The following is a 15,299-nucleotide window of genomic DNA, read 5'->3' as shown; positions in this document are numbered from 1 at the left end:
GAAATACATAACTAACTTTAATTTTGCATGCAAATAATTAATAGAAATAAAATAATAAAACGACTGGAGTGATACTATAAATATTGTTAGTTAAGTATAAATTCAATCAAATAAAAAAAATTAAATAAATACTCAGTATTATGATATTAATATAAGCACCTGTATAAAATTATTTTTTTTTAATTTTAGATACATTTTAATTAATATTGAACATAAATAAATATGCTGAATGTATATTCGTATTTAAAATTTTAACTGTTCATTAAATAATAATGTAATTATTTATAATTTATAATGAAAATTAAGTATACATACGGGAACATATCCTCCCTTACAAAAATACACTTAAAAATGTTTATAAACCCAATTAATATCTCTAGTATACGGCATTTGGTGGGTGCGATTTCGTGAATGGTGCGGAAATCACATTGAACGGAAATGTGTTACAACCTCGATGCTGCCATCTGTGGCGGGTGGTGTGCCAAAGAAAACGTTTTGGTTTTAACTGTTTGATAAATTTGAACAATATGGGAAATTTTTTAATGAAATTTCTTTTCGAAAATTATGCCCAGCCGAGAATCAGTCTTTTTTCAAGTCTTTATAGTTTTCATTGTAGCCATTTCATTATATAGTTTAAAATTTCGGTCTGCAAATCAATTGATTAAATAGTTAAGTTAGCTGCTTCGGCAGCAAATTCTCTACATGTGATTCGAGACCAGAAATATAGTTGAGAACACAATTTACGTATAGTTATAAAGCTTGGCGTTAATTTAAAAGAATCCCATGTTAAATTTCGTGTTTGATTTTCGTATTACGAGTGTATTTATAAACATTAATTTGCTCGTTTCCGAGGTCAGGTGTTACACATTTCTGGTGAGTACTGAAAGCCTCGCTAACATTTTTTTTCTTCCGTACAAGTATGCTCAGCCCATCCTAGTGCCGCAGAATAACGCCAAGTTTGCAGCTCTCTCGGCGCGCACACGAGGAAAAAGTGTCAGTGGAAGCCGGTATTGCGACGACACCGAAGACCAAACTATATCGTCCAACTCGTTGTTCGTCCGTCTGCGCTCTTTGAGAGTGCAGATAACCTCGCTTCTCTAGACACTCGGAGTGCCGCAAGGTGTCCATACCTCAGCCCCTGACGGCTCGAAGATAAGGAAATTTACACGAGGTTACAGGAATTTGCAGATAGTAATTGGGGACACTCCTTCGAGGTGACGCCTCTCGCGGTAACTCCTGTAACGAAAACAATAATATGATCTCTCTTAAGAAACTTAAGAAGAGGAAAATTAAGTTTGGTTCACTGAGATAAAAAAAAACTGCCTTGAACCATCAAAAAATATTTTTATTAATTGTTTTTGATTATGTGTACCTGGCAAATTTCTATTTAGACTACCCTATCCACAATATGAAATACATATTTAATTTAAAATAATTTATTTGAAAAGCCAGTGGTTTAAATAAACTGATTTTATAAATTTTATTAACTGTCATTTGACACCTATTTATAAACTTACAGAGATTTAATATATGATAATGTACCCTAAACTTGTTTCATGCCTTTACTGTGTAAAATCTGTACAGTTATCTTCGTATCAGTATGACTGAATCATACATATTTTCGTTATTTTATGATTGGCTTCCTGCATTACAGAGTGCGTCAAAACCCAGTGATGAGAGTCACTATTCACTGAGTAGCAAACTGTAAGTGAAGAACATAAACATCGGCTTCACTTTGATTGACTACAGAGCTCTTAACAAGCCATTGACGTACCCTGAGCCAGTTATGAACAAGTATAAGAGGAGGTTACCCAATCACTCATAACCCGCCAAAGGATGCAACTTTGTTATAAAAAAATGAAAATTCTAATAATTCCTGAATATATATATATATATATATATATATATATATATATATATATATATATAGGCAAGTTGTTTCTAGCCTGGAGTTAAGTGATACCGCCAAATAATATTGATTCTATCCATGAAGAATGAAAATGTTATTTTAAATATATAATGGTGTATATTTTAGTGGCTTCAAATGTTTTACAAGGATTTTGCAGGTCTCGAATTATGAGTCTTTGGGGCCGTTCACTAAACAGCTTGTATCTTCACTCCCATCACTCCCATTGTTGGCACTGTGCCTTCAGACGGAGATGTTGGGTGTTGGCCAGGGCAGACAGTCCGCCAGCCCACGTGGTGTCGCCAGCTTTCGACATCTACGCCGACCCTGCCCCTGGCGGGGGTTCGGTGAAGCCTCGTTGTTCCCGAGTCCTCCCGGAGCGCCGCGGCGCGAACAAAGCTCAATCAGGTTCTCTTCAGCACTATAGGTTTTCCTGCCTGGTGAAAATACAACAATGGCCGTGTCCCACCTCACGCGCCGACGATAGCCCATGTACACCGCCACACTCTGATGGCGCTACCCGGAGGTGGACCAAGCTACGCGGTAACAATTTCCTTGATGTGTAATGGTAAATTTACCTCACAAAAATAACTTTGCTTTCACCTGTTTTGCCTTGAGATGTAGGAGAAATTAACGCCTTAAATTTAAGAGGAAAAAAACTAGACAAATATAGGTGTCACAGTCTACTTACTCCGAGAATGAGCTCAAGATGATGATAATAATAACAACGGAGAACTAACAATATTATTCACAAACATGTTGAGACTGCGACAAGAACATTCTTCCTTCTGAAGGTGCGCAACACAGAGCAGGATTGGAACACAGGTTGGATTCCGCCAAACCCAGTGCAGTTTCAACGAAGATCCAGTTACCGCGTTTATCCGAGGTGCATTTATCGGTGAAAAATCCAGACTTTTACTGTTACTTATAACTGTGTGGTACATGTTTTCACCGAGGGAATAGGTTAACACCTTCCTATAAAGTATAGGTTCACACACTTTCACGATTATTTCTTACGGTGCAACTTTTGCTTACATGTGATTATAGGTTCGGCACCCACCTGACCATTTTGTTTTTGCACCCAACACATTTTCCTTCTCTGTAGCAATTGCCCTCATTACAGCTTTTTCCCACAATCCGACAATGATCGTAGCAGCAAGGTTGGGCGTTATGTAGTCCGGCGCATTCTGCAATCGGTCACCGATTGAGCCTTTTGCGAATGGACTCGGGAATCTGAAGAAACCCGAATCACGGACGCAAAGTGACGTCAGAGACTTTTTCAGATAGTAATGTTTATGTGCAATTTTTAACAGCCTATTTTAACATTAAAAAATCCTTGTACTTTATATTATTAAACTTGTGGTACCGGTAAGGGCGAGTTTCGTCTCCCGCGCCGCGCAAATACCTTGAGTGAGTCACCCAGTGGCGAAAACAATGGGCTCTTGTTACACGGGGTCGAATTTATTCTGGTAAACGTTGTTCAGAATCCATCCACGAGATTCCTGATGTGTGTCACCGTTGAAACAAACATTTTTTTTTAAGATGAACACTTTTGAAGGTCCGAACATAACTTTAAACATTTGTGACATTAAGGTGGCCGCCTGTTCGGACGCGCGAGCTCTATAAACCTCGGGGATCGCTACGCCTGGCACCGAACTGGTGTGTTATTCTTCTTGACGGTGTAGCACCTCTATGGTTCTTTAAACAGTAGCCTTATTATTCTAGTGTGGACTATTAAGTTAAGACTCCATACACTTAGGCTATATATATCATTATTAAAACGGTACAACAAATATTCATGGTTAAAAACATTAGTGAAATAACCTATTTTAGTAAATACATGTTAAAGACGAAACTCTAAAATTGTATAGGCAAGTGCATTTTTACTAAAATGTTATTCTTAATCAGACTCATTCAATAAATCTTGAACAGTTCGTTAACGGCACTGTACGCTGTCTGGTGGCTAAGCCGCAACAGCGAAGTGCTCGAATTGTACCGATACACGCCAACCTGAAGAGCGACTATTGTTTCCCACGGTATCTAGTCCCGCACAGTATTGTCACTGGGTGAAGCAGGCCAAGACAACGTCACAGCTGGTCTATTAGCTGCGAGCGAGGGGCTGAGAGGGAAGTGATAACGAACGAGGTGACAGTGGAATGAAATGTGCTGGTGGTCGGGAGGAGAAATGACGATGAACCCGAAAACTGTCAGACTTACTAGGTTACCAAGGTCGCGATTATTTCGAGAGGCTCCTACACTCGCCTGGGGTTATGCCGAGGCATCGAAAATCAGGAGAAAGCTATTTACTATCAAAGGCTTTTGGGAAATACGTTTTTCTTATAACCAACAAATGCGACATACTTAAACGCGTATATTTACTTTGAAACGACAGGTAAGATATTATTTTAACCGAATGATTCTCGACAACACACACTGACGTATGGTTTTTCTACGATAAGACGTTATTTCTAATTATCGAGCGGTTTGACAGTAAGAGACGCTTCATTCCGTTGTTCATGTTGGCAATAGATATATTATACCCAAACTCAGTAAAATGCCATTTTTCTTTTAAATGGAACACAAACATTCATGCTAGATCACAGATATTTGTAAATTAGTACATTCACACGAAAACAACTGTATTACTACAAAATATTGAGTTCGGATATTTACCCGGGCACGTATGCTTGTGTTGTCCCAATGCCTTCAATAATTCAAGTTATTTGTATACCCTTCCCTGAATAGCTTTCCAGTATTAACTGCGCACATTTATAAGCATAATAAAACAAAATGAAGTATAGTTCTTAAATATTCTATATTTTTTCCATTGTCTGAAATTTTTTTTAATGAAACATAAATTAAAATATAAAATTATGCACAAATTAAGAAATACTCAATAATATCTCGAAAAACGTATTTCATTCAATAAAAAAATACCATAGACATATGTTGTACAAAGTTACCATATCTTTCTTGTAGTATTATAAAACTTTTCTTGACAACTAGTTTCCAAATATTTTTTTTTTGTAAAAGTGGAGAACATGTTTTTCTGTGTATAGAAAATACTAGATATATAAAAATATAAATAACTGACACGTACTGATTGACATTTTCTTGAAGAGTTTAGTTTACACAATTTAAATTACTTTTCGCATACATTTCCAAATACTAGACTCAATCGTCATTCCAAGATTTCCGACATTTAACTTTGCTAACAGGAACGGCAATTAACGCTATCTTAACGAGTTTTTAAAGAGAAGAGGTATTTAAAACTAATCTGGCCCAGAGCCAATCATCGCTCACTATCTGGACGCCATTACTACGTGACAATCTGGAGTCGTTCCTGTGGGACGAGTCGTTTAGAGACTCTTTCTAGTATGCAATCTGCCGTAATTTAAGAGGCTCTCCGTTGACCGAGAATACTTCCTTAGAATAACAGCTCGCCCTCCTATGTCCTTGTAAGCGTCACACAGACAACGCATAGGCCTACGTACAAAGCACTCCAAAACTAGTATCCCTTCCACATAAAAAAAATTCTCATGTTTGTAATAGATGATTGAGAATCCTGAACTTACCGGCTGTCAGCGTAAAAATATTTTCTTTATAAGTTACACTATTTTAGGTAGGCATCAAAGAAATACTACCTATTGTAGCCGTTACCTAGGTGAGGCTTTCGGAAATTTTTATATAGTTTTTCGTTTCATGGTCCATAGACCCCTAAACCAGCTTCAACTCAAAAATGTATGTATATATATATGTATATATATATATATATCACAATTCTGTGGACACGTAAACTGTATCAATTTTTCACAAATCACTTCCAAACTGATTCAAAAAAATCTAGTAGTGAAAAATCTCGAACGAGTTCGTTAATGGGCAATATCTGACCAAAGAGTAGAACTGGGGAATATTTTTTTTAAACATAAAAATCGCTGTAACTACCATAATATGAAACATATATTATTTTGAACGTATTATAGCTCGTAGGATTAGTAACAAAATATTTTGTCTGATAGAATTTTTAATAGACCAACCATAATTGTAAGGGGTTAAAAAAAAGGGTTGAAATAAAAATTTTTTTATTCCTCCTTTGAAGGCACAATTTCTAATACGTACAAACTATGTATTATTATTACTTTTATTTAAAACTTTTTACTTAAATAATTTTTGATTAGACGAATCATTACTGCAAAGGGTTTGAAAAAATAGGTGGTAATATTAAAAAAAAAATTTTATTTTCGTATCATGTACGTTGTTATTTGTCTGTTTTCATTGGAAGATGGAAAAATTTACCTATGTTCTAATATGTATAGAATGGAAAAATCCGCGGTTTCATTTCGCAATAAGCGAGAATCTAAATGCTTTTAACTTTTTGCTGCTTCAGTGATGGGACCCCAGGTGGTCTGAAGGACTCCGAGCCAATGAATAACCCTCAACGAAGGAAGTATTGAATAACAAGCATTCCAGTTAACGCAGGTGTCACGAATTACTAGCCAATGAACAGGTGTAAATTTCTCAAATGCATACAGGATCATGGAGTCTATCCAAGAAGTCATTAAAACAAGAATTTTTTCAGTCCCTACTCATTGGTGAATTCTGCCTACAAGTAGCCTGTGACATTCATAAATATATACATTGTAACCACTTTTATTTATAACAAGGATCGCATAATTTCGTGGCCTTTGTCTGAGTTTGCTTGGCTTAAAACTTCTAGCCGTGTCGGAGGCGAAGTGTACACCGACGTTTCGGTAGGCATTGTTTTTACCATTTTCAGGGAGCAGTCATCTATTGAGTAGATTGCTACGCTGAATGTGGTGACTGCAGTATCGCGTTGTACTATTCGCTTCCAACGCAGCTAGAACCCATAGGCCAAGCAACAATTGTGTAAATTTTCCCTATACTGTAATTTATTTAGTTATTAAACCCTATATTGTATTGGTAATTTACTTTACGTGTATGAGAAATTTCGTACGATTTAAAATTTGTGCGAAACAAATATTAGAGGCATACTTCAGATGCATACTTACTATTCCAAATTTAATTTAACGCCTACACATTTGTATAGTGAATTTACGAATAGTTTCTTACAGTGTAGCTATGACTCGCCAATTTGGTCGATTAGTTTAGCACCAGAGTAAACTTAACAATCTCCAAATTCTCCATACGCGTTTGCTTCTTGATTTGTTAATATTTTCATGATAACAACTTTGCCACATATAACACGTTAATAAAGCGTAAAGGATTACTGCAAGAGTTTGGCCTTTACTGGTCCAAGCAAATTCATTCGTGTTACTTCCGGTGCCAAAGTATTTAAACGCCCCTGTCAATTGCCAATTGGAAAAATAGAAGTATATAAACACACTTAAAAACTGACGCTGGAATCACTACAGCGCGACGGGCGCGACGCGGTGGAAACGACGCGAATAAAACATATTTCCAAACAATTACGTTTGACCCATCTGTAACTTCAGTGCGGATAACTTTCTTATTATAATTATGTTGTATGACGCTTAGTGGGTTTTACGTTACCGAAATTAATGTCAGAACTTAGTTTCCAAAGGATTTCTGGAGTGGTGCATTGATAAGAATATTATTATTCGTAATTATTTAAATTGGTTTATATCTGGTTTTATTTGGGAATTTTTTGAAGTGGTTCCACGCACTCTCAATGTAACATTCGATTTTAAAAGAAATCCAAACACTGGTATCTCTGGTGCGTATGTAATAGCAAGTAAAGTTTGCTGTACTACATTATCGTTTATTTTCGTTCGTCACGCGGGTTGAAAACACAATAACGCGATCAACAATAACGCGATGTTTTGCTTTTGCATCGCGTCATTATCGCCATTAATCCAGCTGGCCAGGTGCACGATATATTCAGTTGACAGCCTGTACGAGGGATGTTACGTTTTGATGGATTGCCAGGGCTATTGTTCAAGTATGGTTTCGTGCACGTTATGTAGCCCACAACATATAGATGAGCTAACAAATGCACACATTTTTACTCTCACCCTCACTGCATAGAGAAAAATTCTTCTGTACTTTAATCAAACTACCAAGAAATAGTTTGTAATTCTACAAGAGATATATTGTAACTTTGTACAATACATGGCTATTGTTATTTTTGCATAAGTACATGGAATACTTTTTTTTCGAGATAACTGATTATTTCTTACGAAAACTGGCACATAATATTTTATTTTAATTGATGTTACATTCAACCATAATTTTTTTTTCAAACCATGGACAAGATAATCGAATTTTTATTATATGGTCTTTATTTTGTGTTATCATGCTACGTTTGCAGTTAATACTGGAAATCTATTCAGGGACGACACACAGCATAAATGCCCAGTTAAGAATCTGACCGCAGTGTTACTGCGAACACTATTTGGTAGTTTTAAATTTGTAATCATGTAAATGTACAAAATTACAAATATTTGTAATTTAACATGGATATTTCTGTTTTTTTTTTTTTGCAAAGGAATATAGTGTGTGCGTTTCTGCATTGAGGCAGTTATCTATTCAATTGTCCATGAAACATGTTATCTTCTGCCGGCCGCCTAGTTCTATCGGACACTGCTCGAGCCATTTGTAAATGTACAATATTACAAATATTTGTAATTTAACATGAATATTTCTGTTTTATTTGCAAAGGAATATAGTGTGTGCGGTTCTGCATAGAGGCAGTTATCTATTCAATTGTCCATGAAACATGTTATCTTCTGCAGGCCGCCTAGTTCTATCGGACACTGCTCGAGCCATTTGTAAATGTACAAAATTACAAATATTTGTAATTTAACGTGAATATTTCTGATTTATTTACAAAGGAATATAGTGTGTGCGGTTCTGCATAGAGGCAGTTATCTATTCAATTGTCCATGAAACATGTTATCTTCTGCAGGCCGCCTAGTTCTATCGGACACTGCTCGAGCCACCATTGAAAAACTGAAAAGACCTATTGTCCTCTTCTCTCTCTCTTTTTTTTACATTCACGCTACCAACGGCGTTGTATCCGGTAACTTCGTTACGCGGGGTGAGCGGCAGCTTGTTTGGCGGTCTGTTGTTCCACGGCGAGGCACAAGGTCGCCACATGCTCCCGCCGCTGACTCCATCACGACCCACCCCTCCCCCCTCCTCCAGGGGACGAACCCAGTCCCCTGCCACGAGGGACCGCACACACGGCCCTCAGAGTCGTTAGTTGTTGCAGGATCTGCGCAAGCAGCCGATAACGCCCTGGCGCGCCTGCCCGGCGCCTGCTGTTCGTTTACATCTAGATATTACCTACACTTATATATATTTTTAAATGGAACATAAATGTATATGTTAAATTACAGATATTTATGAATTTGAACGTTCACATATAAAAGACTTACAAATAACTACAAAATAGTGTTCGCAGTGGTACTGGGTTCGGATTCTTATCCAGGCATTTATGCTTTTTTTGTTGTCCCATATAGATTAAAACATCAGTTAAAATATAAAACTATGCGTCAATGTTTGTAAAGAAATAGTATTATCATCAAAAACGTATTTCTTTTTTTCAAAAATAACCATAGATTTGTGTTGTACAATGTTACAATATCTTTCTTGTTTGTATTACAAACTATTTCTAGGCAACTGGTTTCCAATTGAATCTTTTATAAATGTACGGACTTTTTCCTCGCTACTACAAGGCCCCGTTTATAAACTTCGCAAGGGACGAAACGCCACAACAACGCAAAACGCAACAAGCTCGAAATTAACAAGATGTCAACAACACGCAACAAACTTGAAATTGTAAAACAGTAGATAACTATTTTCTTGCGGAAGCTTCGATAGTAAATTCGTGTCTATTATGATAACATGTGAAATTTTCAATAATATTGTAGAAAAGGGTTATTTTCATACACTGTGTAAACATTTGACAAGTGAAAACGTTCTTTCCATGATTCTTGCAATGGGAAACATTGATTTAAATGTTTTATTATACAACCGCGTTTGATAGGTATAATATATGTCACAGATAAATCACAATAACGTACAAAAGAGATAAATACGTATTCATCGTATTTTATTGGATATGTAATTCATACATAATTTATATAATAAAACTCATATCGTGGCTTTCTGTGCACATAACTCCTGCTAGTTACAACATTTCGCCAAAAACATCACTTCAAATATGGAAGGCAAAACCGCAAGACGAAACGCAAGAAGCTGAGTTTCTTTTTTGCGATGTGCGTAGATTATTAACGGGTATTTGCAAACGTGGTTGTGTAACTTTTTGCGTCTTGAGTTTCTTGCGTTCTTGCTTCCCTTACGTAGTTTACAAACCCGTAATTAGGGACCTGCGAAATTGTCGTCGCTATTTGGCAAAAACTAGACTGAAAACTTTTAAGTCCTTCAACAACATCTTCAAGTTGTTCACGGGAGTGTAAGACTGGGTGTTAACAACAATCTTCCCAGTCACGTGCGACCAAGACAGAGGGTTCAGCGTGACAACCGCCAGCCATCCGCAATTTGTACAAGATATGAAGTCTATCCTGGAATCAGGAAAGAACGTGAGTTTCGCAAGTCTCTACTAATATTGCGAAATTTAAGTTTGCGGCAGAATAAAAAAATTATGTTTTCATCAAGTAAATGTTTAAATATTATACATTTTAATAGTCTAAATATTTTGTTTGTCGGTTCTGAGTTTCAGTAACAAAAATTTCTCTGCAATGGCGAACGTAAATTTTTCATCGAATGAACTCATTCGCCATCACTAGAGACCTGCCAAATTCGCGGATTCATTCTGTAATAGGCTACAATTCAAACACATATACCTCTTAGATAATTTTGCTATTGGCTTACTGTTCATCTGGACGAATCTCAACCAGTTAAAAACCCTCAACCAAAGAAGGATCGAATCACAGACAAACCAACTGAGACGACTTACAAGTCGGCAGCCAATGAACTTGCGTTATTTGCCCGAGTGTACAGGGGTATGTGCAGTCTATCCTGAAGGCCATCGAAACCGCGAATTTGGCAGGTCTCTAGCCATAACACTCGTGATGCACAGGTTCGCTTTCTATTTTGTAACAATGCGCTCTAATTGAAACCATGTATAGTTTTTTTTATGTATAAAAAATTAATGTCACACCCGTCGTTGAGTTGGATTTCTATTGTCGTGCAAAAATACTTCTCATGCATTTCTTCGTCTTGTGAGTATTACTTCAGGTATATTACTACTATGGAAAATGAATTATACCTACCTGCTAGTTAGACCCTATTAAAAATAAAAAGTTAAACGAACATAAACTTTATTTAATTGTTATAATCTAAGTTAAGGATCCTTGAAAGTTCATGTTTAGGGGGTGAAACATAATTATTAAACAAACGTCTAAAACTTTATCTAAAAAAAATGTTTAAATGACAAAAATTATTTGCAAAACAGGCTTGTCCAGTTAAATTATAAGTCGGCATATGAGTTTAAACCACTCGGAATTTAAAAAAAAATTACCATTGGCGTAATAGTTTCATTGCCCTTGTAGTGGCAAAAATGTAATTCTAGTAAACTCGTAATCATGAACGTGGTGCAAAATATTTTTTTTTTTTTTACTCAAAGGATATTTATAGCTCTAAAATTAACTGACCTCATTTTTTTTTAGAATAATTCAATATTTACCTCTTTGGGGAGATTGGTGTCCGACTAATTGCTGACTAATTAACACAACATAAAAAACGCAATACGCATTTGACGTCAAACGTCATTTCGGATGAATTAGCGCCTGTTGATCTGCACGTCATAGCTCGTAACCACACGCATTAACTCACGCCCACCAGTATTCCCTTGTACTCACTGTATCGATACGGCGCCAAGTTTGAAGCGGTTATGACTAGAATCAAGTTTGTGTTTGTGACAACTTAGCTTGTCTCCAAAATAAGCATTGGGTGAAACATTAATGTATGTAAGAGCTTAGAAATATGAATTCAAATAGCACGTGACATATCAATATACGTGCAGGAAATTCAAAGTTATTGTAACATGTTTTTTCCAACAGTTGAACGATATTTTGTTAAATTTATAATGGCAAATTTATCAACTACAAATGACTGAAAAATTGATGACATCCATGTATTTATGTGACACATAAATGTTTAACAAAAGTTTATGTCCATAATTTTTCAACGAGTTACTTATCCCCATTGTAACCACATTTTGTAGAACAGATCAAATATGGCGTTTGTATGATTACTAAAATCATGAAACATCTTATTTGTAATTCTTGCATAGAGAACTAGCTGAGCTGCTGTGAAACTAAATAGCTGAGAACTGTGCTATGCTACTGAAATTACAGGCGGAACACTCAAGAACTGCTAGTTATATAAATATTTATATATACTATATCAAATTTTCAAACTCTTTAACCCATTGTAAGGTAACTATATTCTCCTACTTCGCCGAAAAATCTGTGTTACTATTTCAGTTACCTTTTTTCTATCATAGTTTATGGGTGAGCTCAAAAATTATTGGCTTTGGATATGCCGTGTGTAACTCTTGATGATTAAATAAATAACAACGAACATTCAAACGCAACGTAAAGTTCAAATATATTAAAATGTAAAAAAATATAATACACGCAAAATTTTACAACACATAACTCCTTGATTCAACAGAAATTACACATCTAGATAGCGTTACCGTTATAATGGGAACATATATACCAAGTGTCTTTATATTCAGAAATCATCACTTGAAATAATAAAATATGTGTTATAATTTTCATCACAAAGTTTCTCAGGGTTTTTCTTCATTCAATTTATGACAATTCAAATAGGTAGAACACTTAAAACTGTGACAAAGGACGTCTGTTTCTGGGGTTGTGTGTCGGTTCTATTTTAAGTGAATTTGTCAACAAATTAGATGATATTTTCATACAAAATAAAAATAAATAAATTCTTTCGGCACAGCCTACAGGTGTAGGTAGAGTTGAAAGTAGCTATTTCTTCTGTAAATGTTTTGGAAAATTCTATAAACTTCTGGAAATTTTTAAGAACATAATGTAGCCTACATAACGTTTTATAAGTTCGCTAATATTAAAAAACTATTGATTTAACATGTTCTCATATTCCATGCTGAAAAAATATTTTTAATGTTTTTAATTCAATGTATCCAGCATTGAATGTATTAATGAATTTCATATTATGCCTAATAAGCTAGCCATGCAATTATTATTCTTATCTTAAAACACTACATTTTATCCCTTGCACTAACACGTGGTGGTATAATTTTTTTTGGACAAAGGTTTAAAGTAACATTAAGATGGTTATTAACGAATTCTGACGAATTTGATACTATGAAAGTTTTTTTTTTTTTTTTAATTAATACCCTGGTTTTTACAGTAATAGTTTGTTTCATCAAAAATTGATCAGACAACGATTTACGCGTTTTACAATAAATTATAATGGATTTGAATGTATATCTCTTAAAAAAAGGATTGAAATTTCTTCTTTCTAATCTTGTTATTTCCACCCCTTGTAGTAATGGTTTGTATTACCAAAACATTTTTGCTGACAAACGTTTTAGGTAAAAATTATAAGATTGACAAACAATTATAACGTTTGTTATAATCTACCGACCAAGGCAGTTACGGATTTTTTAAATTCTCTCTTCATTTTTTCAAACCCTTGCAGTAAAGGTTCGTCTAGTCAAAAATCGTTTTAAACAAAAGTTTAGATAAAAATTATGTGTTACATAATATCCGAACGAATTTGATGTTGTGCCTACGAAGGGAATTTAAATTTTTTTTTTGTCCTCCAACCCTGGTTTATTCTACCTTTTTCAGTAGTGGTTGGTCGTATAGTAAATTATTTCAGACGAAAAACATAGATTATTGTTTAAGGTTTAACAATAAAATAGAATGGATTTAACAATGTACATGGTACAGAAATTATGATTTTTTTTTTAATTCTACCCTTTTATTTTTTTAACCCTCTGCAACAATAGTTTATCTTATAAAAAATTATTTCTACGTGTTATGAAACCTTCAAACGGATGTGATATTTTACACATTATGGGAGTTACAAAAAAAAACTTACCTATTTTTACAACTTTTGTCGGATATTTTCCACTACTAGATTTTATATAACAGTCTGGAAGTGATTTGTGGAAAATTGATACAGTTATCGTGTACACAAAATTGTGATATATATAAACATTTGAGTTGACGATGGTTTTGGATTCTATGGACCATGAAACGTAAAACTATATAAAAATTTTCCGAAAGTCGCACCATGGTAACGGCTACAATAGGTAGTATTTCTTTTAAATCTACCTAATATTGCTTTGGGGCTTTGTTCAGAGATTGAAGAACTTTTAATGTCATCTAGTTTGTGATAATAGCCTTTAAAAAGGGCGGCGTCACTAAAATGTGCGATAACGACCAACCAAAATGGCCTACCAGAAATGCTGTGACATTGAACCAATATGTGATCACGCGTATAATATCCTCAGGTAGCGATCACGCACAACGTTTTTGTGATTCTTGCGTGGCTAACCCTTTATTGCACCGACACTAACACGGCGTAAGTGCTGACACACACTTTCAAGTGAAAACTGTTTTCCCATCAGACCCACCTTACGCGGAAGCTGGGTCTCAGCTTGGCTGGACCAAACGACATCTGTAGTATTCTAAATCCCGCCATGCAACGCGCTGGGTACCTCAAAGCTCTCAACAAAGAGATTTTGAAACACCGTGTCACACGAGGCAGCAGCCAACACATTATATGTGTGTCTACAACACATTATAGTCTGAAATTATTATTTACATACACGTAAACCGACCATAATGTTCATTGCTGGTAGCATTGAAGTTTTATCACTCTGAACTACTGTATTAGCACACCATCCCCGACGTTCACCCCTTTTGGATTTGACTTACGTAAAATCAGTTCTTACTGGAAGCTCATAAAGCATAAGGAACATACCTGCCAAATATCAAGTTTGTAGGTGTTATAGTTTCAGAGAACTGTTGATTAGTCAGTGAGTGATATTTCGCTTTTATATGTTTAGATAATTAAATTTAATTGTAAATACTAATTTTAATAATAAAATAAACGTGGCGGTCACTGTACTAGTTAGTGATGTCTGTATGTTTGCCAAAAAAAAAATGTAGACAAAATGTTTTAACGAGTTTCCAAACTGATGACTTCTTTCTAGGCTACTTAATAATGATATCCTTTATCATAGCGGTTTACCCAAACCACTTTTTGCAATGGATTGGGCTAGTACAATTATTATAAATCGATGCATTTAGATATCTTATGTATACTAACACTGACACCGTCATTTGTTACAGACATTGGAAACATGGCTAAAAATAACTACAATATTCCAAAGTATGAAAAGTTCTAAATATACTAAATG

This window comes from Bacillus rossius, chromosome 1 (genome assembly GCF_032445375.1).
Source record: "Bacillus rossius redtenbacheri isolate Brsri chromosome 1, Brsri_v3, whole genome shotgun sequence".
In the NCBI taxonomy this organism is placed as follows: domain Eukaryota; kingdom Metazoa; phylum Arthropoda; class Insecta; order Phasmatodea; family Bacillidae; genus Bacillus; species Bacillus rossius.
This window is presented reverse-complemented; position numbering follows the sequence as displayed.